The following is a 21,344-nucleotide window of genomic DNA, read 5'->3' on the forward strand; positions in this document are numbered from 1 at the left end:
ACCATGGCTGCTGAGGAACCTGTGAATCATCGGTGGGGCAGGGGGGCGAATGTGGGAAGCATGGTACAGCAGCGATTCACCTACGGGAGGTGGGAAGAAGTGTTTTAGGGTCAAAGGGCCACGAGATTGTGTGGCAGAACATTTACTACTCCTTAAATATCCACATGCTCACCCACATTTCCCAGTTCCCTTGCTGTTAGGTGGGGCCATGTGACTGGTTCTGGCCAATGACCTATAAGCGGAAGTTAGGTGGGGCCATGCGACTGGCTCTGGCCAATGACCTATAAGCAGAAGTTATCTATGATACTTCTAGGATGAAACAAGAGCTAGTTCCTCCCTTGCCACAGTACCTTGGAAACCAGGTCTTCCTGAAATTTGCATGAATAAGCAGTGAATTTTTATTGCTAAGCCACAGAGATTTTAGGGCTCTTTGTTACCACAGCATAACCTATCCTATCCTGACAAAAATGCCTCCCTCTTCCCTAAGGCTGGTCCAGTCTGGGGGAGCTGAGACGAGGCCAGTATCTATGACTGCAGGTTATTTTAGATCCTTTACCACAAGCGTCAGAAGAGTGTTTGGAAGGAACCCCCTGGCAGAACGCTTTGGCTCCCCTTGGCTGGAGAATATGAGAGTTTCCTCAAGCAGACAGCCCCTTGGGAGAAGAAAATGATTATATGGTGAAATGCCAGAGTCCTTCGCGATGCCAGAGAGATTGACAGCAATTCTTAGTACTCCTGGAGTTATGTGTCATCCTGAGAAAGCATAAATGTATTACAAGCCTCCGGGGGCAGGATGAAAGCTTCGCTGGTCATCAATAGTATATGCCTCTTGTCAAGCCTGAGGCAGAAAAAGAAGCCCCGGTGGGAAAGGGGATTCAGAATCATGTGCTGGAGGATGAATGGCTAAGGAACCTGGGGATGTTGGGTCTGGGAGGAAAGAGGACTTGGTGGGGGGTGGGGGGGGTTCCATGATTGGGTCTTTAAAAATTCAACGGCTGTTACGTGAAAGAGAGCAGATTTATTTTCTGGTGGCCCTGCAGGGCAGAGATAGACCAACGCATGGGCAGTACATGGAGACGGATTCCAGCTCGCTAGAAGGATAAACAGGCTTGTTTATCCTTCCTGAGGCAATGGAAAATGGCTTGTTAGGGCTGCCTCAATGGGTGGTGGGTTCCCCATCATTAGAAGTGCTTCATCACAGGCTGGAAAACCCACTTGGTAGAAGTTGCTGTGATAAAGGGAGAAGTGAAGGAGGAGACAGGCCAGGGCTTAAATACCTGCTTGATTTCCATTCCTTCCACGCCAAGGCTGTGTGATCTGGGGCAAGTAAAGTGTCTTTTCTGAACCGGTTGGTTTAATTATGAATAATAATAAGGCCTACCTCTGCTTCACTATAATAAGGTACATGATGTGAAATATATTTACAAGCCGATTTTGAGAAATATTGATAACAACACTGTCTTCCAGCACCACCCTCACATCTATCGGACACTTACTCTGGGCCACAGGCACCGTGCTTGGCACATCGTCTCATCTGACATGGACAGGAACCATTTGAGACAGATCCTCTCTCTATTTTACACATGAGAAAACAGAGGACTGGAGTGACTTGCCCACGGTCATACAGCTGGACCATGGTTCTGGAGTCTAAACTCTGACTTATTCAGCTTATTAGAGCTCTTCAAGATCAAAATAGAAGATGCATGTGTGGCTACTCTGAAGGTTTTATCTCAAGAATGTCATTGGATGGACAACTGATCTTGCTGAAATTAACTTTGCTTCTTATATCTTCTTCTGTCATTGTATGCATGCTATTCTGTTGGGTATGGCGGATGTTTTACTGGCTATGTCCAGTTACCTTTGGCTACCCAATGAACTATCTCAAAATGGAGTGACTCAAAATGACAATAATTATTTTATTATTATTTCTCATGCTGCTGGAGGTTAGCTGGGTTCAGCTAGGGATCTGTGTTCTAGGATCTTTCATGTGGTTGCAGTCAGATGACAGCTGGGGCTGAAGTAATCTCAAAGCCTTCCCCGCCGCATGTCTGTGTGGTGGTGTTGCTGTTGGCTGGGACACCCACATGGCCTGGGTGTCCCCACAGGATGGTGACTCCGTGTCGAGAGTGAGCACCCCAATAGAGCCAGGTGTTTTTTTGGCCTCGCCTTGGAAGCCACAGAACATGCCCTCCTCCAGAGTCACAGATGCTCCCAGATTCAAGAGGAGGGACCACGGACTTTCACATCCCAATAGGAGAGGGCCGAGAGGTACATGTGAGGTAGGTGGTATTATTACGGAAATTTGGAGAAAATATAGTCTATCATTGGCTGATAGGATGCCTTAATTCAAGACATTTTCTTGGGTGAATAGTAAATAAAGAGCCAGAAGAGAAAGGGCTAAGGATTTCCACACCGTTTCCATTTTGTGCTTGTTTCACTTTAAAGAAAACCATTCCAGTTGGTATCTCTTATAATTTTTTATTAACTGAAGCATTGGCTTTCAACCAGGCCAGTCCCTTCATGGACTATATTCTGTTGCGTATTTATGTATAAAAATGACTATCCCATAGCTTACAAAGGCAACATTAACAGTTACATCGTTTTCTGCCCAAAGATTTTGCTAGAAAGTATACTATGGACATTTGTTGACTGATTTGAAAAAATTCCTTTATTCTTTCAATACTTAAAATGTGTGTGTGTGTCGGGGGGGTGACATTGGTCATGATTTCTCTGGTGGAAAGGAAGTATTTGTAAGAAAACCTAGAGACTGTGGCAGGTTCATATAACACAGCTCTCTCCTTTGGGATGTTGTCCTTAATGTTTATACCTCGGATGGTCCTACAAGATGCTGAAGAGGCCTGGATTCTCTTTGACTGAAGTGTATTCTGAGGAAAATATGAAAGATGAAGCCTTGTGCTTGGGTCTTTTAGTTCATTGTCTTGATGGAAAGAATTCTGTCAAGGGAATCTGGGCAAGCAGTTGGGCATCATGTCACCTGCTGTTAAATTTTGACAACTGGGTTTTACATGCCTACCAGGCTATGTGCATCAGAGAGGAAGAAGCAAATGAAAATAAAACTGCAAGTGTGAGACACCATCTTGGTTCTTCAGGGCATCTTAGTGGCTTGCCATGGAACTGCCTTCCCCTTACTTCTGATGTTGTGCAGTCTTCCGCTTCTGGAGCTGACAGTGTTCAGGCTTAGGTTTCCCCTTCTTGTCTCTCCAATCCTGTGGAATCCATGCCGGTGGTGTGCCTCAAAGCACTTTCGGAAGCAGTGCCTTTCGGAATTTACCTCAGTGAATGGGGCGTTGAGGAAGAATTGGTTAACTCTGAGTCATGGACTGGAGTGGCACTAGGAGTCCTCAGGGTCACTGAGGCAGAGAAAGGGCAGGTGGAAGAAGTGATCTCAGGCTGCATGGAACGTTGCTGTGTCTACCCAGAGAGAGACTACGTCGTGAAGTCTACACATGTAGATATAAAGCAAGTGGGACTTTTATAAACTAAGGTGGATGTGAACCTCTTACATGCCCATCAATGAGACCCAAAGAGGGAGAGAGAAGTGAAGGCTGAAGGAGACCAATGCTTTATAAGAAATATTTTAGATTTTTAGAGTGCCAGACTAGAGAAATTAGAATTTATAAAACACACATATGTATGTTTCATATGTGCTCACACATATATCCCATACATGTCTCATGTATGTTTAAATGTACATGTATACAACTTGAAAACACACACTCATAGTCCACACATAGAAATACATACATACATAGAAATAATAGACACAGATTTGTTTTTGAGGGGAGGGTGTTACTTATATTACCTTCCCTAAAGATCTTTTACTCTACCATAGAATCCCTTAAGACTCACCATTCCTTCTCTCTCTCCCCCTTCCTTCCTTTTTCATCTTATTGTAGAAAATTTCAAACATACACAAAAGTAGAGGGAATAGTGTAATAAACTTTGATAAAGAGCTCCTTTATTTTTTTTTAAAGATTTTATTTATTTATTTATCAGAGAACAAGAGAGAGAGAGAAACAGCATGAGAGGGGAGAGGGTCAGAGGGAGAAGCAGGCTCCCTGCAGAGCAGGGAGTCCGATGCGGGGCTTGATCCCAGGACCCTGGGATCATGACCCGAGCCGAAGGCAGTCGCCCAACCAACTGAGCCACCCAGGCGCCCCAAGAGCTCCTTTAAATACCTGTTCTTTGGAGCATGGTATTCATATCTATATGAACAATAGAGTTCAGCTTACAAAAACACTGCCTAGGAAGTTTGGAAAGACTCCCTTTTGTGTAAAGTGAAGAATAAATATATTTTATAAAATTATTTCCAGGAGGTATGTGCACATGATACAACTATGGAGATTTTCTGACCAATATGAGTCAGAAAATCCAATAGAGTAGCAACACCAGAAAGGCTCCTTCTCTTACACATTTCTTTTTTTAATTTGGCCTTCAAGAGAATCTAAATCTAAGGAGAAACACAGAAAATATTTATTTAGGCCAATGCTTTTGGCCAGTTTTTTACAATGTGTGATATATGAAGCAAGTGACCAATTATTTCCGTGAAATAATCAAGTGGAAAGATTTTGCTCCCCACCACATTCTCTAATCGCTTCACAGAATCGACCTTTTAAAGTATGATTTAGACTGCACTCTCACCCCAGTGCTATGTGGCCCAATGAGGAAGGAAGACATACCTGGAGCTGGAGGTTGCACGTTCTGACTGGGGTTAATGGTCATCCAGGGGCCGAGGCAGATTGAGCAGAACCTGCCCTTGGGCCTCCACTTGTGAGGGATCCCAAAGGCAGAAATGAATTCTTGGACTCGGAAATGATGGCCAAGAGTGGACTTGACTCCTAGTTGGGGAGCTGAGTGTTCAAAGAGAAGTGCTGCTTTGGAGGGACACCTCTGGTGGCAGGGGGTGGGGAGGGGTAGGAGCTGAGGAGCTGAGGATAGATGCCAAGAAGGCGGAGGACAGATAGTTCAGGATGAAGTCTGTGAACCAGGTGAAGGTGTGAGGAAGCTGTTCGTAGTGGAACGGTCTCCACAGCAGGCAAGGACCCTGCCAACGTTGAGCCACGGTGAAACAGTGGTCAGTGTCATCTGCATGGCACCGTCTTGGGGGACGTAAAGCATGGTTCTCACACTGTTGCATATGAAAGTCCCTGGGGAGCTTTAACACACACACACACACACACACACACACACACACACACACACACACACACACGCCCATGCCCAGGCTGTACTCCAAACATACCAGAGGCATCGGCATTTTAAAAAGTTCCCTAGGTGAGTCCACGGTACAGCCAAGTGAGAAGTAGTAGCATAGAGTGACTGAAGGCACTGGGGTCTGTCCTGCCACTAACACTTACAAGTTATGTGATCTTGGATGAATCACTTGGCACCTCTGAGCTTTAGTTGTGCGGCTAGAACTTGAAGGGCTTGGACTAAATGATCTCATTGGTGGTTTAGATAAATGACCCCAAACTTCTTTGAGAGGGAGGGTCTGTGTTCCCTCCCATGGAATCTGGACTCTGTGACTTCCTGCCCAGGAGAGTGTGGTGGAAGTGATCCTGGGCCACCTGCTGGGTCTTGGTCTTAAGAAACTGACAGATCTCCTTTCCGCCTTTGGGGATACTTGTTCTGGAACCCAGCTACCATGCTGAGAGGAAGCCCAGACCACATGGAGAGGCCGCACATGGGTGTGCCAGCAGAGACAGCCATCTGAGGCGACAGGGGATCTCTAGCATCAACTGCCAGATGTGTGTGTGACGCTGCCTTTGGACGGTACTGATGATCCTCAGCTTTGAGGCACTATCAGCTTTGAATCTTTTTAGCTGATGCCCCAGATAGGCCTCATGGACAGAGACAGGCTGTCCCCACTGTGTCCTGTCCAAATTCCTGACCCACACTGTCCTTGAGCATAATACAATGGGTGCTTTACTTTCTGAAGCTTTGGGGGTGCTTTGTTACACAGCAGTGATAACCAGGACAATCTATCTGCTTTACCATTTAAGGAATGTTAGAGAATGCTAGTTTAACAGAGTCTTTAGGAGGGGTGGACTCTGGAGGAAGACTGACTAGGTTCAAATCCCAGCTCTGTGAGTTAGGGTACATTACTTACCCTTTTTATGCCCGTCTCTATTCCCTCATTAGAAATGGGATACTAATAATAACCTCCCTCATAGGGTTGTCATGTAGATTAAATAATTTAATATATTTAAAGTGTGAAGGCTATGCAAGTGTCTGCAATGATTATAACGATGGTGATAAAGAATTGGCTTAGCCTTGATTTATCTGTAATTTGCAAGGTGTTGGAACGAAGCAGGGAGGGGTGGGGTAGGTGGGGTTGCTGCACAAACCGGGCATGACCCGCATTGCATTTGCCCAGCCTTCGTCCCATGTTGCTAGGTACTTCCAGGGACCTACATTGTTCTTAGCTATTCAGCAGGTGTTCAAAGGCACCTTGGAACTGTGTATCATGTCTCCGGACCTGTCACTGTCACATTGCTCAGAAATTGGATTCTGCAGAGTGGAAACATGTGGCTTGTTGGCAAGGCAACTGGTTCAGAGCAGGGACATTTCCAGGCTGAGAGAGCTTGCCTTTGTCAATTGGGTTACAGACCTCATAAAAATCTATTTGTTTGTGTTCTTTTCTGGATGCTCAGAGACATCGGGCCACCTGGAGCCATGAGGGGAGAGCGCTGTCCACAAATGGGTGTCTCCAGCTGCACTCCTTTCTTTGTGCATCTTGGCTGCCAAAGCAAGCCTGCGACCTTCTCAGGGTGGGGAGTGCCCAGGCCTGGCGAAGCGGGGACAGTGTGTCTTGGTGCCATGCTGGAGTGGGGAGGGCCCGCAGCCCTGGGTGCCTCAGACTTTTCTATTTTTGCCTTGAGGTAGATGGAGAGATTCAGGAGAGGGTTTGCAGCTCCTGTACTCCAGAGCACGATGTCATCAATTTCCATTTAAAAACCAGGAGGGTAGCCTTCTAAAATATTGAGTTTTGGGTGTGACAAATAGAAATTTATGGCACAAGGGTTAACTACTGAACTGTTCAGATCTGTCAGCAATGCCATCATGAATGAAATGAGAGACTAGGAAAGTTGAAAAAATGTACATGCTTCGGGTGGCAGCATGGGATTTGGTGACTGATGGCAAGTTCTTGGTTTAAGGGCTGGCTCTGCCATTCTCGGCCCCTTGATCTTGAACAAGTTAGTCTTTTTTGGGCCTCCACGTCTATGTAAGAAAGACAAGGGTAATGACATCATATCAGAGCACTGTTGTGAGGGTCAGAAAGGATCAAGTCTGTGCAAAGAACTTTTTAAACCATAAAGCTTGGGGCACCTGGGTGGCTCAGTCAGTTAAGGGTCTGCCTTCGGCTCGGGTCATGATCTCAGGGTCCTGGGATCAAGCACCACATTGGGTTCCTTGCTCAGTGGGGAGCCTGCTTCTCCCTCTCCCTCTGCCTGCCACTCCCCCTACTTGTGGTCTCCCTCTCTCTGTCAAATAAATAAATAAAATCTTTAAAAAAAAAAACCCATAAAGCTTGACAGGTGTCCAGCTACATAGAGTGGGTTGGGATGCCTTCATAAGGGATCCTTACACCTGGTTGTCAAGGTCATATTATGTTCCTTCCTTCCTTCATTTATTAATTCACTCACTCATTTATTTATTCCACAAATTTATCAAGCATCTGCTGTGTGCCAGGCACTGGACCAGTTGCCGGGAATATAATGAACGAAAAATACCATAACAGGTCCCTGCCTCTTTGAGCTTAATTCTGGCAGGTGGAAACACAGATAAAAATAAATAAGTCAAATGTGATATATTCAACAGTGATAATCGAAATAGTGTTATGTAGAAAAATAACACAGGGTAGGGGAATGAGGTCCTATGGGGGTGGGGAAGCCTTTCGTTGTAAATATCATGTGGGGGAAGGCACCACAGAAAGGGTGGCATTTGATTAAAGACTTGAAAGAGGCTAGGAAGAGAGCCGTGACTTTACCTGGGGGAAAATCTTTCCAGGCCAAGCAGACAGGACCTGTAAATGCACCCGGTGAGTTTGAGAAAGGGCAAGGAGGGCAGGTAGCCGGAGTGAGGAGAGGGGGGGAAAGTAAAGGGGGTGTGGGCTTGTTGGTTTTGGGGCTAGATCATCCAAGGCCTCATTCCAACACCTTTGGCTTTTTCTCTGAAGGGATGGGAAGCCCATGGAAGGTTTGGAGCAGAGAAAGAATATGATCCTATTTAGTTTTAAAAAATAAAATAAAAAATTTAAAAAGCATTATTGAGATGAAAGTGACATACAGGAAACTACACATATTTAGAGTGCGCAGTTTGACCATTAAAAAGGTTTTAATTATGGTAAAATACTCATAATTTACCATCTTAACCATTTTTACGTGTATAGTTCATTAGTGTTAAGACCATTCATGTTGTACGACCAGTATCAATTTGCAAAACTAGAACTCTATGCCTATTAAACAACAACTCTCCATTCGCCCCTTCCTCTAGCTGCTGTCAACCAGCATTCCACTTTATGACTATGAACTTGACTATTCTAGGTATCTCATCAAGGTGGAATCACACAGTATTTGTCTTTTTGTCACTGGCTTATTTCACTTGGCATAATGTCCTTAAGGTTCATTCATGTTGTAGCAGGTGTCAGTCATTATAGATTATTTTTTTCTAGAATTTTATATGAATGGAATCATAAGTATGTACTCTTCTTTTGCCTGATCTCTTTCCCACAGCATAATTACTTTAACGTTCATCCATGTGATATCAATAGTTCGTTCCTTTTTATTGCTGAGTATTATTCCATTGAATGGGCATACTACTATTTGTTTATTCGGTTTCTCTGGAGCTTTGGGTTGTTTCCAGTTTTTGGCTATTAACAGTGAGGCTGCTCTGAACATTCCTGTACAGGTCTTGTGTGGGCATCTGCTTTCTGTTCTCTGGGGTAAATACCTAGGAGTGTAATGGTTAGATCATGTGGTGGATACAGGCTTAAATTTTTAAGAAATCATTAAACGCTTTTCCAATGTGGTTGTACCATTTTATACTCCCTTTACCAGTTTGAGAGATCCAGTTGCTCCACATCCTTACCAATATATGGCATGACCAGTTACTTTAATTTTAGTTGTTTCTAATAAGTGGGTAGTAGTAGTCCGTTCAAATCATTGATCCAGTTTTTTATTTTTTAAAGAGTTTGTTTATTTATTTGAGAGAGAAAGAGAGAGAGCATGAGCTGGAGCAGGGGGGAGGAACAGAGGCAGAGGGACAAGCGGACTCCATGCTGAGCATGGAGTCCGATGCGGGGCTTGATCCCATGACCCGAGATCATGACCTGAGCTGAAACCAAGAGCTGCATGCTAACTGAACTGAGCCACCCAGGCAGCCCTGTCCAGTTTCTAAATTGTGTTTATTTTCTTATTTTTGAACTTTGAGAGTTCTTTGCATATTCTGGATACAAGTCCTTCATTGGATATACGCTTTGCAAATATTTTCTCCTGGTCTGTGGCTTGTTATTTTATTTTATTTTATTTTATTTTATTTTATTTTATTTTATTTTATTTTATTTTATTTTATTATTTTATTTTAAACAGTGTCTTCTGAAGAGTGGATCTTAATTTTGACAAAATAAATTTATTAGTTCTTTGATGGATTTGTTTTTTTAAGGTGTCATCCATCATCCCACTTTGGTTTCCAGAGGGTCCCCCTGGCTGCTCTGTTGAGAACAGAGTCAGTGGTGTACAGACGTGGAAATGCGGAGACCAGTTAAGAGGCTGTAACAAGAAGACACGCAAGAGATGATGATGGTTTGGACCAGGATGGTGGTAGTGGTGGTGGTGAGAAGAGGAGGGACTGGAGTATATCTTGAAGATAGAGCCCATGGGTGGGATTTTCTGATGAAATTGGATGTGAGATGTGAGAGAAAGAAGAGTCTGAGGGCCTGGCAGGATGGTGCCTCTTACCTGAGATGGGAAGGCTGTTGGTAGAGCGGGTGAGGGCAAAGACAGGGAGCTTGGTGTTTGACATAGTAAATTTGAGATGCCTCTTTGACATCCCAAGTGGAGTAGGTGCTTGGACATAGGAGTTGGAGCGCACTGTGATTCAGCCTCTGGTCATGCCAGGTTCTGGGTTATCCCCTGACATTTCTCTTCTTAATTGATATCCTTTGCTCAACTTGTCACTTCTTTTTTTGGAGCTCATAGACTAGCCACATTAAGTTCTGACTCATGTACATAGTTGTTCGCAATTCAAGCTCAAGACCACAGCCTGGATGGGTTCCATGTCTATCCCTCAGCTACACCTAATCCTGTTTCCTAACCACACCCAAGCCTGTGACAGTGCGGGAACTGACAGCCGAGGAACGTTGCGTGTATGTCTTTGTAGTGGGTAGAGATTTTCAGGCCTTGCTGACTTTTTGGGAGGAAAAGCCAAGGAATGCCGCTAGCTCTTTCCCTCGTTGCTCTGACATCTGTCTCTCCAATAGTTGGAATTACTCCCATTCGTAGATTTACAATTGGAGGCTAACACTGGCTAAGTCTATCCTGCTCCTTGAGGGTAGATTCTGGCCACATGACCAAAGGGAGAAGTAACCACATTCTCCTTGGTCTTGCCAATGACCCTCCTCACTGCTAAGCAGTGTCCCTGGAATGATGCTGTTCATTAGGAGTGGACTTGGATCCATTCTCAACTACCCAGAGATTTTCTGGAGATGCTTCTGAGTCTCAGTTTTAAGAAAAAAAAAAAGGGGGTGCCTGGGTGGCTCAGTTGGTTAAGCGTCTGCCTTCAGCTCAGGTCATGATCCCAGGGTCCTGGGATCGAGCCCCGCATCGGGCTCCCTGCTCCACAGGAAGCCTGCTTCTCCCTCTCCCATTTCCCCTGCTTGTGTTCCCTCTCTCGCTGTGTCTCTCTGTAAAATAAATACATAAAATCTTAAAAAAAAAAAAGTTCATCTTTAAGGAAGACAATCACTAGCATTAGTATATTATTGAGGCCAATACATGCCTCCTTGGTCCTTTGGGCAAGTGAAACAGTGCCATCCGCCTGTGGTCCCCACAGGCCACATGGCATCTCCAGGGGTGTATGCGGTGAGTTTAGTATTTCAAATGTTGTAGATGCAGTGATCCCAGACTTAATGCAAAGCTCCCTGCAAAATGCCACTTCATTTTAGGAGATTTTTGTATCTTCTAATTTTGTTTCCCTCCAGTTTCTCCCTGTTGTACTAAAACCAAATAATTCAAAAAGAGAAGTGCTTTATCTGCTGTGCTGATTTTCATTATTCCTTACTCTGTCTCGGCCTTGTCCAATTGTGATGTTTACGTTGCTGTAATCGTATTGGATTGTAACAATTTTATATTCCTCTTCTTCTCCTCCCCTCCTCCCCCCTCCCCCTCCTCCCCCCCTCCCCCTCCTCCCCCCCTCCCCCCTCCTTCCCCCTCCTTCCCCCCTCCCCCCCTCCCCCCCTTCCCCCCTTCCCCCCTTCTTCTTTTTTATTTTAAGTAGGCTCCACACCCAGTGCAGAGCCCACTGTGGGGCTTGAACTCATGACCCTGAGATCAAGACCTGAGCTGAGATCAAGAGTTGGTTGCTTAACCGACTGAGCCACCCAGGGGCCCCCTATATTATCATTATTCTTAATAATTGAGTCCTGGCTGTGTGCTAAGAACTTTACAGCCATTTTTAAGAGCTTCATTTAATCTTTATAGTGACTCTTTAGGTACTTGTATTACCTTCTTTTATGGTTGAGGAAACTGAGGCTCAGAGCAGAGACTCATCACCACCCTTTCACGTCGCAGGAACATGGGATTTGGTAGCAGTTGTTCAATAGCCACTGATTGTGCAATTTGGGGTGAGTCACTTACTTTTTCTGATTCTTAGTAATTCCTACCTACCTCCTGAGACTTTTCAGGACAAAGAGAAGTAATGTATCTGAGGGTGGTTGATAAACTGTAATTTTTATTATAATTACAAACAATAGTTTACCACCCTTCTTTAATAATTTTATTGTTGGATTTAGATCCTCTTGTATTAATTAACTGATTGATTGATTTTGGTTGTTAGAGTGACATTGCCATGAATACCTCATGTACCTTTATTGTTTATTCTTTATAAATCCCTTAGGAGAAAGGGCTCCATTATGGCATCTTAAGATGATTCCCGATATGGGGGCGCCTGGGTGGCTCAGTTGGTTGAGCGACTGCCTTCGGCTCAAGTCATGATCCTGGAGTCCCTGGATCGAGTCCCGCATTGGGCTCCCTGCTCGGCAGGGAGTCTGCCTCTCCCTCTGACCCTCCCCCCTCTCATGTGCGTGCTCTCTCTCTCATTCTCTCTCTCTCAAATAAATAAATAAATAAAATCTTAAAAAAAAAAAAAAAGATGATTCCCGATATGGATCTCCAAGAGATGATGTCAGTTCATGTGGCTACCAACAGTGTGTGCGGGGACTGGTTTTGCCACAGTGTTGTAATACTGAATAATTTCTAAAATTCCTCAAAGGTGGTGGGTGTAGGATGCTACAACATTATTGGAGTGGCTGTATCTCTGATTGCAAGTGAAGTGGAATGTTCCCCCACATGCTTGTTTACAAATAGCATCTCCGTTTTCATGAATTGTCTCCTTGCCAGTTAACATATTAGGGATTTAAGTCTTCAGGGTCAGTGTACAGAAGCTCTTTACATAACAGAGAAATGAACCCTGTTTTCTATTTGCTGCGAATGTTTTCTCCAGATGATATTTTTCCTCGATTTTAGTTCTAGCTTTACCAAATGGTTATTTATTTCTCCAGTGTACAAACTGTCCATCCTTTGTAATTTCTTCCAACCTAACTTATAAAGTTATTATCCCTTGTGCTTGCTTTCGCAGCACATATGCTAAAATTGGAACGATACAGAGAAGATTAGCCTGGCCCCTGTGCTAAGATGACATACACGTTTGTAAGGTGTTCCCTATTTTTTATGGTGTAAGAATTATATCTCAGTAAAGCTGTTACCAAAAAACCTTAGAAGTTATCTTCCCTCTAAAGATCTGAAGCAGTCCAGTAAAACAAGTTCCTTTTTAGAGGTGAGGGTTTTATTTAAGTTTTTCCTATTCATATTCACTTGGGATGGGTGACTATAATTTTCTTTTTGTGTGTTTTACCTTTATTGGGCTTTAGGAAGAAGATCATGCTTGCGTAATGGACATGAAGGTACTCATCTTGTTTTGCACTCTGGATGTTTTATACAACATCAAAATTATCTGTTTCTCAAAAGTATGAAAATTGTGGAAACACTGGGACCAGCTATCTTTTTTAGGTTGTTATCAGATCATTTCCTCAACTTCTTCCTTGGTTATTATTCTGTTTAGATTTACATTTCTTGAGTTATTTCTAGTAATCTATACTTTTCTAGAAATTATTCATTTCATTGAAGATTTCCATTTATTAGCTAACAGTATTCTCTTTGGATTTGGAGGAAAAAAGCTGTTTTCTATATTTTGTCCTATCTCCTTCCTCATTTCTAATTAAAAATGTTCCCTTAATTATATTTGTTGGAAGTTTGTTTATTTTAGTAGTCTTATCAAAAAAAACAGCATTTGAACTAATTTATCATTCTCCCACTTTATGCTTCACAATTTATTTATTTCAGCCTTTATGTTCATTTACTGCTTCTTTTTAAAATTACGTTTCCCCTTAACTTTTAAATGGAAGCTTTTGTTAATATCAACTTGGATAATCCCGTCCTGAATAGGATTCTGAAGACTGAAATGAGTTTGGAGGAGAGAAAGTGATGTAGTATCATGATATGTTTATCAGTCAGGGACTGGCCAGGACTATGGAGCCCGCACCAGCCCGTTCAATAGAGGGAAATCGTTTGGGAAGTCATTGTGAGGTGCTAGAAAAGCTGAAAAGCCTAATGGGCTGGTGGGTCAGTGCACAGATGAACAGTAACACAAGCTGCAGGGACTGAAGAGAAAGGAGGGGCTGTAGCCAGACCTCAGGACCTGGGTGCCTGGTGGGACCCCGGAAGCACAGGTCTGATGAGAAGCTGCAGAAGGCAGAGATGGGGAGGAGGGAGGGGGAGGAACTGCTCTCCATCTTCCAGTCTCCTCCCAGTGCCCCTCTCTTTGGCAGAAATTAACCAGAAGCCAGTTGGCACCGAGTCCGAAAAGTGTAATTGGCAGGGTTTGGGCTGAATAGGGAAGGGCAGCCAATGGGCGTGGGAACAGACCACGATCAGCACCGACACGTTCCCTTCAACGAGGCAAGGTCAGAAGGGTTTGTGTTGCTGGAGAGATGACGAGGCTAGCACCAGGATGGTGTAGAATCTTTGCTAAATCCTGCTGGGTTGTAACTTCTGTACCGCTTTCTCCTTCTCTCTGTCTTCCTTGATTTCCATCACTAAACCCATTTTATTATTTTATTTTATTTTTAAAAATTTTATTTTATTTGAGAGAGAGAGCGAGCAAGCAGGGGGAGGGGCAGAAGGAGAGGGAGACAAGCAATACTCCCTGCTGAGTGGGGAGCCTGATGTGGGGCTCATCCCAGGACCCTGGGATCATGACCTCAGCCGAAATCAAGAGTCGGACACTTAACGGACTGAGCCACCCAGGCGCCGCAACCGAGCCCATTTTACAAAGGGAAGTCAAGTTTCTTTCCTGGCTCTTTTCTCAGTTAATTCCCCCACCCTTCTACACGCCGACCACCCCCACCCCCCTCACCCTCATGTTGGCCATCTGACCACAGCCTGGATTCAAACCTGGACCTGCATACAGGAGTGCCCAGCCCCCCCATCTGTACTTCCGGCTTCTTTGTTTCCGCCTTATGGTGGAAGAGTTTATTTGTTTAGAGGGCCAGTTACCCTCGCTGGCCCAGGAGGCCTGAAGATCTGGCTAAAGTTGTAGTTTTTAATCTTGACTAAGTCAGACTCCTCCTTGAGGCATTTTGGAGACCTTTAGGAAGATAATGCCCGACAGTGTTCTCCCCTGGAGAGCACAGGCCCTGCCCAGAGAAGGGTGGGCTTAACTAGAGATTTTTATGTCCTTTCCAGTTCTGAAGCATTCCCCTATTTCCGTTAGGTTCCCCGATGGACAGGATTATGGGAGTTTTCCAGATGAAAGGCCCTCTCTCTGTACCCCTGCACCTGGTGTCTAGCACCGCACCGTCCACCATGAAGGCGTGGCGGGGGGTACGATGGGCCTATGCGAATCTCCTCCAAGAATCGGAGGGAAGAGCTAAGACACACACGTCAAGAATTAGGACGGGGCATGATTTTATATCTTAGCATATAGTAATTAGCGTGGATTCAAGTGCCAAACTGAGTGATACCAACAATTAGAGAACAGGACAACAAGTTGTAAGAGGAGATTACGTGCTGTGAATAGTAAACACAAGACAGTTAGGGAAAGTAGATAAATGGAGCCTGGGGTGGGGAGGGGGTTGTGGGAGGGAGGGACATTTGGTCTGATTAATGCTGGAAGATGATAAATAATAACACTGAATAACTTTAATCGGGAGCTTTACTGTGTACTTTGTACTCTCCTGCATGCTTTTCATGAAGTCATTTGATTTTTACAATAGCCTTATAAGGTAGGTCCCATTTTATAGATGAAAACATTGAGGCACAGAGAAGGTGAGTAATTTTTCAGTGACACACCTGGACAGTAAAGGAGCTTGATTGGAACTCACAGCCTACCTTCAGCCCTTATGCTTAACCACTGGACTGTATAAGTCGAGTTTCCTCTTTCTTCTGAGATACTCGGGAGCCCCACACTTGGGCTGGGGGAGGTGGGGGCAGGACCAACCAGGGAACAGCAGAGTATGAGGTCAAAGGTGATCAGAGAGGTGAGGCCCAGCGGTATTGGTCAGCCGGTGGCGGGCAGGGAGGCCAGCTCTGTATCCATCCGCAGAAGCCAGGCAGAGAGGGAGAAGCCAAGCATCAGCTGCAGGTGGGAAAGAGGAAGTGGCTGGCTCTAGGGTGGGGAGATGCTTCACCCGCACCCTCTGTCTTCCATCCCTTCCCATCCTGCTGGGAGCCCAGTGTCCCCCATTTCAGTGGCTTGTCTCAACAGCCTTCCTTCCCAGCCTCCCCTTGGCCCCAGTCAATCACACTGTCTGAGCAAGTCTCCAATTCTGGAAAAACCCAACTTTCTGTAAGCCTGCAGATGAGCAGCTAAACCCTGGAAGAAAAAGTTACCCATCAAGGCCAATGGGGTTTAACAGACATTCATGCTTGCTAGTGGTAGCCGCAAAAATTCATGGCTACTGATCACAGTGGCATTCTTAGCACTGCCTCTCCATCCTACTATAGGTACAGCACCACTATCTCTCGTCGGGATGCCTGAATTGGCCTCCTATCCGTCACCATTCTTATCCCTCTACAAACCAGTTTCCAACATTTAGCACCCAGAATGACAGCATTAAGGAGGACCCAGGTAATGTCACTTTCTGCTTGTCCCTCAGCCCCCTGCTTGCTTCCCATCACACTTGGAATGAAATTCACAAGGTCCTTGGTGACTTAGCTTCTCCCTGCCTCTCTGACCTCATCTCCAACCACGTCCGCCTCACTCCCTCTGCTCCACTGACTGGGTGGGGAGGGCTCTCTCTTCCTCTCAGTGCCAGCATTCCCTGACCCTCCTCGTTCCCGCTGCCTGCGGTTCCCTTCCCCAGCTATCTCCATGGAGGACTTGTCATTGTTCCACTGCCCTGGTCTTCTCCCCTACCCTGGGTAAAGCTACACTATTTCCATTTTTTTTATCACTTTTTTTTCCTCTTCAAAATACCTTTCACCAGCTTAAATCCTTATTTGTTTATCTATTATGTCAGAGACTGTTAAATGCCTACTCAGTACTTATTCTCTTCTTTACTAATAGAACCCTGTTTTCTTTGTGGCAAACATCTATCCAGTTGGGATTGTATTTCTCTACCGGCCTCCACTGAAGGTAGGAGTAGCCAGTAAGTTGTACGTATTACCTGTGGACCAGATCTCCAGGGAAAGCTCTCTGTTGGGAGATACCTCTTCCTCCCTTTCCTCTTTTCTCTTTCTTCCTGCTAGAATTGTAGGTAAAACGCATGGAGCTGTGGCAGCCATTTTGGAATTCCAGGTGCTCTGGAAGACGGAAGCCAGGTGCTAAGGATGATAGATCAGAAAGACAGGAGGAGTCTGGGCCCCTGATGTCAGCCAACCTCCAGACTTATTTTATGTGAGACAAACTAGACCTACAACTTGGTTAAATTGATATTATTTGGGTTTTCTGCAATACTCAACCAAACCTAAACCTAACAGATAGACTTATTTATAATCTTTCTTCCTTGACTGGAATGCAACCTCCATGAGCCCAAGGACTTTGTCTTTACTATTACTACTAAATCCCTGGTACCTAGAATATCATCTGGCACGTAGTAGGTGCTCAATAAATATTTGTTGAATGAGAAGTGTATGGTAATAGGGAGGGCCTGATGATACTTCCTGAGGCGAAAAGTCTATGGGGTAAGGATCAGTCAGGGGAGACTAGGTGACACGGAAGTGGTAACACCAAAGCCTCAGGGGTGTAACACGACAGAAGCATATTCCTGCTCAGTTATGGTCATCTGCAAATCTGAGCAGGTTTCCAGGCACTTGTTCTCTGTGTCCACCATTCTTGGCTGCTTTGACCTTGTAGCATCTTTACTCAAGTTCACCATGCTTCAGAGCTCACCATGGCAGAAGGCTGCCTGGAGAATCATGAGCCAGCTCTCCCTTGCTTATGCCTGGAAGTGACACAGACCATTTTTGTTAATATTTCATTGGCCCAAGTCAGTCAGACGGCCATGACCAACTTGAAGGGGGTGGAAGGGAGAGACGTGGAAATATTGGAGGGCACTGGTAGTGTTCACCATAGGCTCTGGCCAGCCTCTGAAACTGCTGGGGAGGGAGTGGGTAAGAGTCCTGAGCACACTCAGACAGGGAAGCGATGGTAGGTAAGTCCCATGAGGATGCCCCTACAAGGGTGGGGGGTGGGGGAGGGGAGAGAAGCCATATGCACATTGACGCTTCCTTGAGTTCACCTCTGAAGTGTGAGGATGACACCTCCTCAACCACACGGACCAACCTGTTGCTCAGCCAGGATTATTGAGAGCACTTGCTCTCTGTATTAACCTTGGACTTCAGTTTTGGTACCATCAGACTGTACCCTGTTTTCTCACGTCCCGCTATCCGGGCCTGCTTCATAGGCAACGCATTGTTAACCCTAAACCTTTGTATCATCTTTGCTCACATTCAGACGTAACACCCTGTGTCCCATCACTTCGGGATTTTGAATTAAGCCATAAACTAATTCAAGCTAAGATGTGATAGTTTGATAAAATAACTCACCTCACATATTTGCATTTTAATGGAGGCTCTCAGTGCCTTAAAGCAGAGGGTTGTAATTTCAGGCACCCTGGTAAGCAGGTTGGGAAAATATTTTTCTCCAGAGGAACCTTTTAGTGCTCCTTAAATCTTATCACACTGCTCTGCAGACAGAACAGGACTGACTCCCTTGGCTGATTTCTGTCACGTTCCAAGCCAGATACCTCCTGGGAAGAGGGCAAAATGATAACAACATAGGCCCTACTTTATTAAGTATATTGGCAGGAGAAGAAAGGAAATATATTCAGAGGAAATGGACTCAGGTGTGCAGAGAAAAACAAATAAACCACACCACTACCCTGTCCCCTGATAAAACATCCATTGGTGTTCATAGCAGAATTATGCTGCTTTTCCATAAAAGACAACTCGGGCTTTTTGTGCAGTTGTGGAAACAGCTAGGTTCCTTCCCCACTGTTTGACATTTTCCATGCTGGTTGCTAAATCTTTGACAGAAGCATTAGCTGGGCTGAAGAATAATAGTGTTGTAAGAAAGCTGATAATGGCCTAGAAAAAAAAGTATGTATAATACATACCTTGACATTGAATCGCTGAATACTTTAATAAGTAATGCACACAAACGGAGGCCTTTTGTGTTGACATAAAATGTAAGCTCTACCTTTCTTCTCATTGAGAGGCATAAAGCACGGGAGAGGAAAATAGATGGAAGAAATTCAAATATTTTCCTTGGGGGACTTTGATGTGCCAATGTGCTATATACACCAAGAGGTTCTTTTTAATTTCCTTAAGTGTTAGAGAGAGAATGAGAACCAGAGTGAGAGGAGATACAGTGTGTGTTGCCTTTCTTGATGTTTTCCAGAAACCAGTTCCAGATGGGAGTATCTTATGCTAACGTGGCTTTCAGAATCCCAGGGGACTCCATAAGCTCACTTGGAGTGAGAACCACTGAAGTCAAAGGGGCCTGGGCTCCAGTGACCAAGAGCCAGAAGGGGTGCCAGGAATTCATAGGACCTGAAATGAAGGGTCTTCCGGGGTGGCGCCATGGGGCGGGACACAGGACCACAGACAGAGCCTTCAAGATGAGGAGTGAATATGAGCAATAAACATAGTTGGATATGTGCAGAAGGTTTTGGTGACTCCTATAATTTTTTGACTTCAATTTTTGGGGAAAAAAAAAAAATCTTATCCATTTCCATAGTAAAGACTCCCCTACTAGAATGTCCAGTGATAAACTTGAGACCTTTTTAGTCCTTTCTTTCATTTTCAAACCTTCTCCAGGAAAACTGTTACTGCCCCCACCCCCTTCCTCCCGTCTTCTGCCTGTTCTTTGAGCAGCTACTGAAATGCTTCTTCCTGGGGGATATTTCCCGACCCTATGGCATGAGACTCTGACCCCGAGCATGCCTAGCTGCCTCCTGCAGATTATACTTAACCTTGACCAGAAAGCGATTTTTGGTTAAGGTGTATTTTGGACAGCAAGTAACAAAAATCAAGGCTCACAGTGGTTCTTAACAATAAAGATACCTAATTGTCTCGCATAGGAAGAGGTCTGCTGTTAGTTCTTTGGTGGAAGCGGAGGTTCCCTAATGCCATTAAAATCTAGGCTCTTTCTCATTTTCTACTATGTCATCTCTGCTTATGGGCTATTGGGCCTCACGCTTAATACCTCATGGTCGCCATGATATACCCCTTTACATTCAAGGAAGGAGGAAGCAGGGATCTCGGTGACAAAAAGATCCTCCCTTTATCAAGGAGGGGAAAAAAAAATGTTTCCCAGAAGCCCATCAGCAGACTGGCTTTCCACTCTCATTGCCCAGTGCAAGATCACTGCCAGAGGGGCTGCCAAAATTAGCATCGTTTCAAGGGAAATAGAATTGTCCACAATTAACTTAGATTTATAATGATTCATTGCCTTGAACTGGATGGGTCCTGCTGGTAAGTAAAACATCGACGGTGGGTAGGCAACCAGTGTCTATCTAGGCATAGATGGTACATTTTTATCCTGCTACTGGTTTGTGCCACAAACATGTATCTTACTCTGCAGTGTCGCTATGTCCCTAGGCAGTGGCTATAAATACTTATGCATAAAATACATTTTTTCACTGATTTCCATTAAAAAAAACTTAGGTTTATATGGAAAGTATTTTGCCCAAGATTAGACCAAATCACATGCTTAAAATGGTGATAATACGGATATCGAAATACAAAACTCTGTGGGTGATTTCCATATTTGAGCAATAGATGTGTTCCCTTAAGGTGACTTTAGGTTAAGTGAATCCTATATTTCTTTTAACTGTTATCATGAAATTGGAGGTATATTCCCATTGGAAAACATTCTTCTGTAGTTGGTAGAAGTGGCTGAAAAATGGCAGCAGATGAAGTTTCGAGATGGTGGCCCAGCTCCCAAACGGGGCTTTGCATCAGAATCACCTGCTGGGGTTTTCCAAAACTACAGAATTCCCGGACTTCTCTTCAAATCGGGAGAATCCCCATTTCTGAGAAGGGAGCCTGGGCAACTGTGGATTTATAAAGCTTCCCAAGTGATGTTGACACACAGGGAGGTTTAGGAATCATTGCCATAGGCTCAGACCTATAGACTTGTGGAACTTAGTGGGATTTGGAAATACATTTGGTTCAAATCCTTCATTTTACAGATGTAGAAAGAGAACGTCAGAGTGTTGCTAGCAGACATTAGGAAGTGTACAGCAGCTGAGACTTGACTTCAAGCCTCTGGAATCCGGAGACTGTTCTTGTCACCAGGACATCACCCTACTGGGGAAAGGGACTGGGCATATTTCATATGGTGCCTCCAAAGTTTTATGGTCTTTTCTGAACCTGGAATCTACTGCTTGCCTTCGTATCTCTTACTCCTCTCTTTGATCAGAGCTTTCCCCAGAAGGTAACATTTCTATGAAAGTCATCAAATTCCTTATTCTTAGAACTTCTTCCTTTGGGCCAGCGATGTACACCGCCCTTACAGAACCAGGTTACATCACTTAATTTGCC

The 21,344-nt window shown here is 44.6% G+C and overlaps 1 non-coding gene across 1 annotated transcript; it reads left to right on the plus strand.

Moving 5' to 3' along the window:
• Positions 1–12,860: 12,860 nt before the first annotated feature.
• LOC114214585 (U6 spliceosomal RNA) lies at positions 12,861–12,967 on the plus strand. Its single transcript, XR_003610459.1, has one exon. It is a non-coding gene; the product is annotated as a U6 spliceosomal RNA (small nuclear RNA).
• The last annotated feature ends 8,377 nt before the right edge of the window (positions 12,968–21,344 follow it).

Source organism: Eumetopias jubatus, unplaced genomic scaffold (genome assembly GCF_037043125.1).
Source record: "Eumetopias jubatus isolate StellerSeaLion01/CBP00866 unplaced genomic scaffold, mEumJub1_p1.0 scaffold_12, whole genome shotgun sequence".
In the NCBI taxonomy this organism is placed as follows: domain Eukaryota; kingdom Metazoa; phylum Chordata; class Mammalia; order Carnivora; family Otariidae; genus Eumetopias; species Eumetopias jubatus.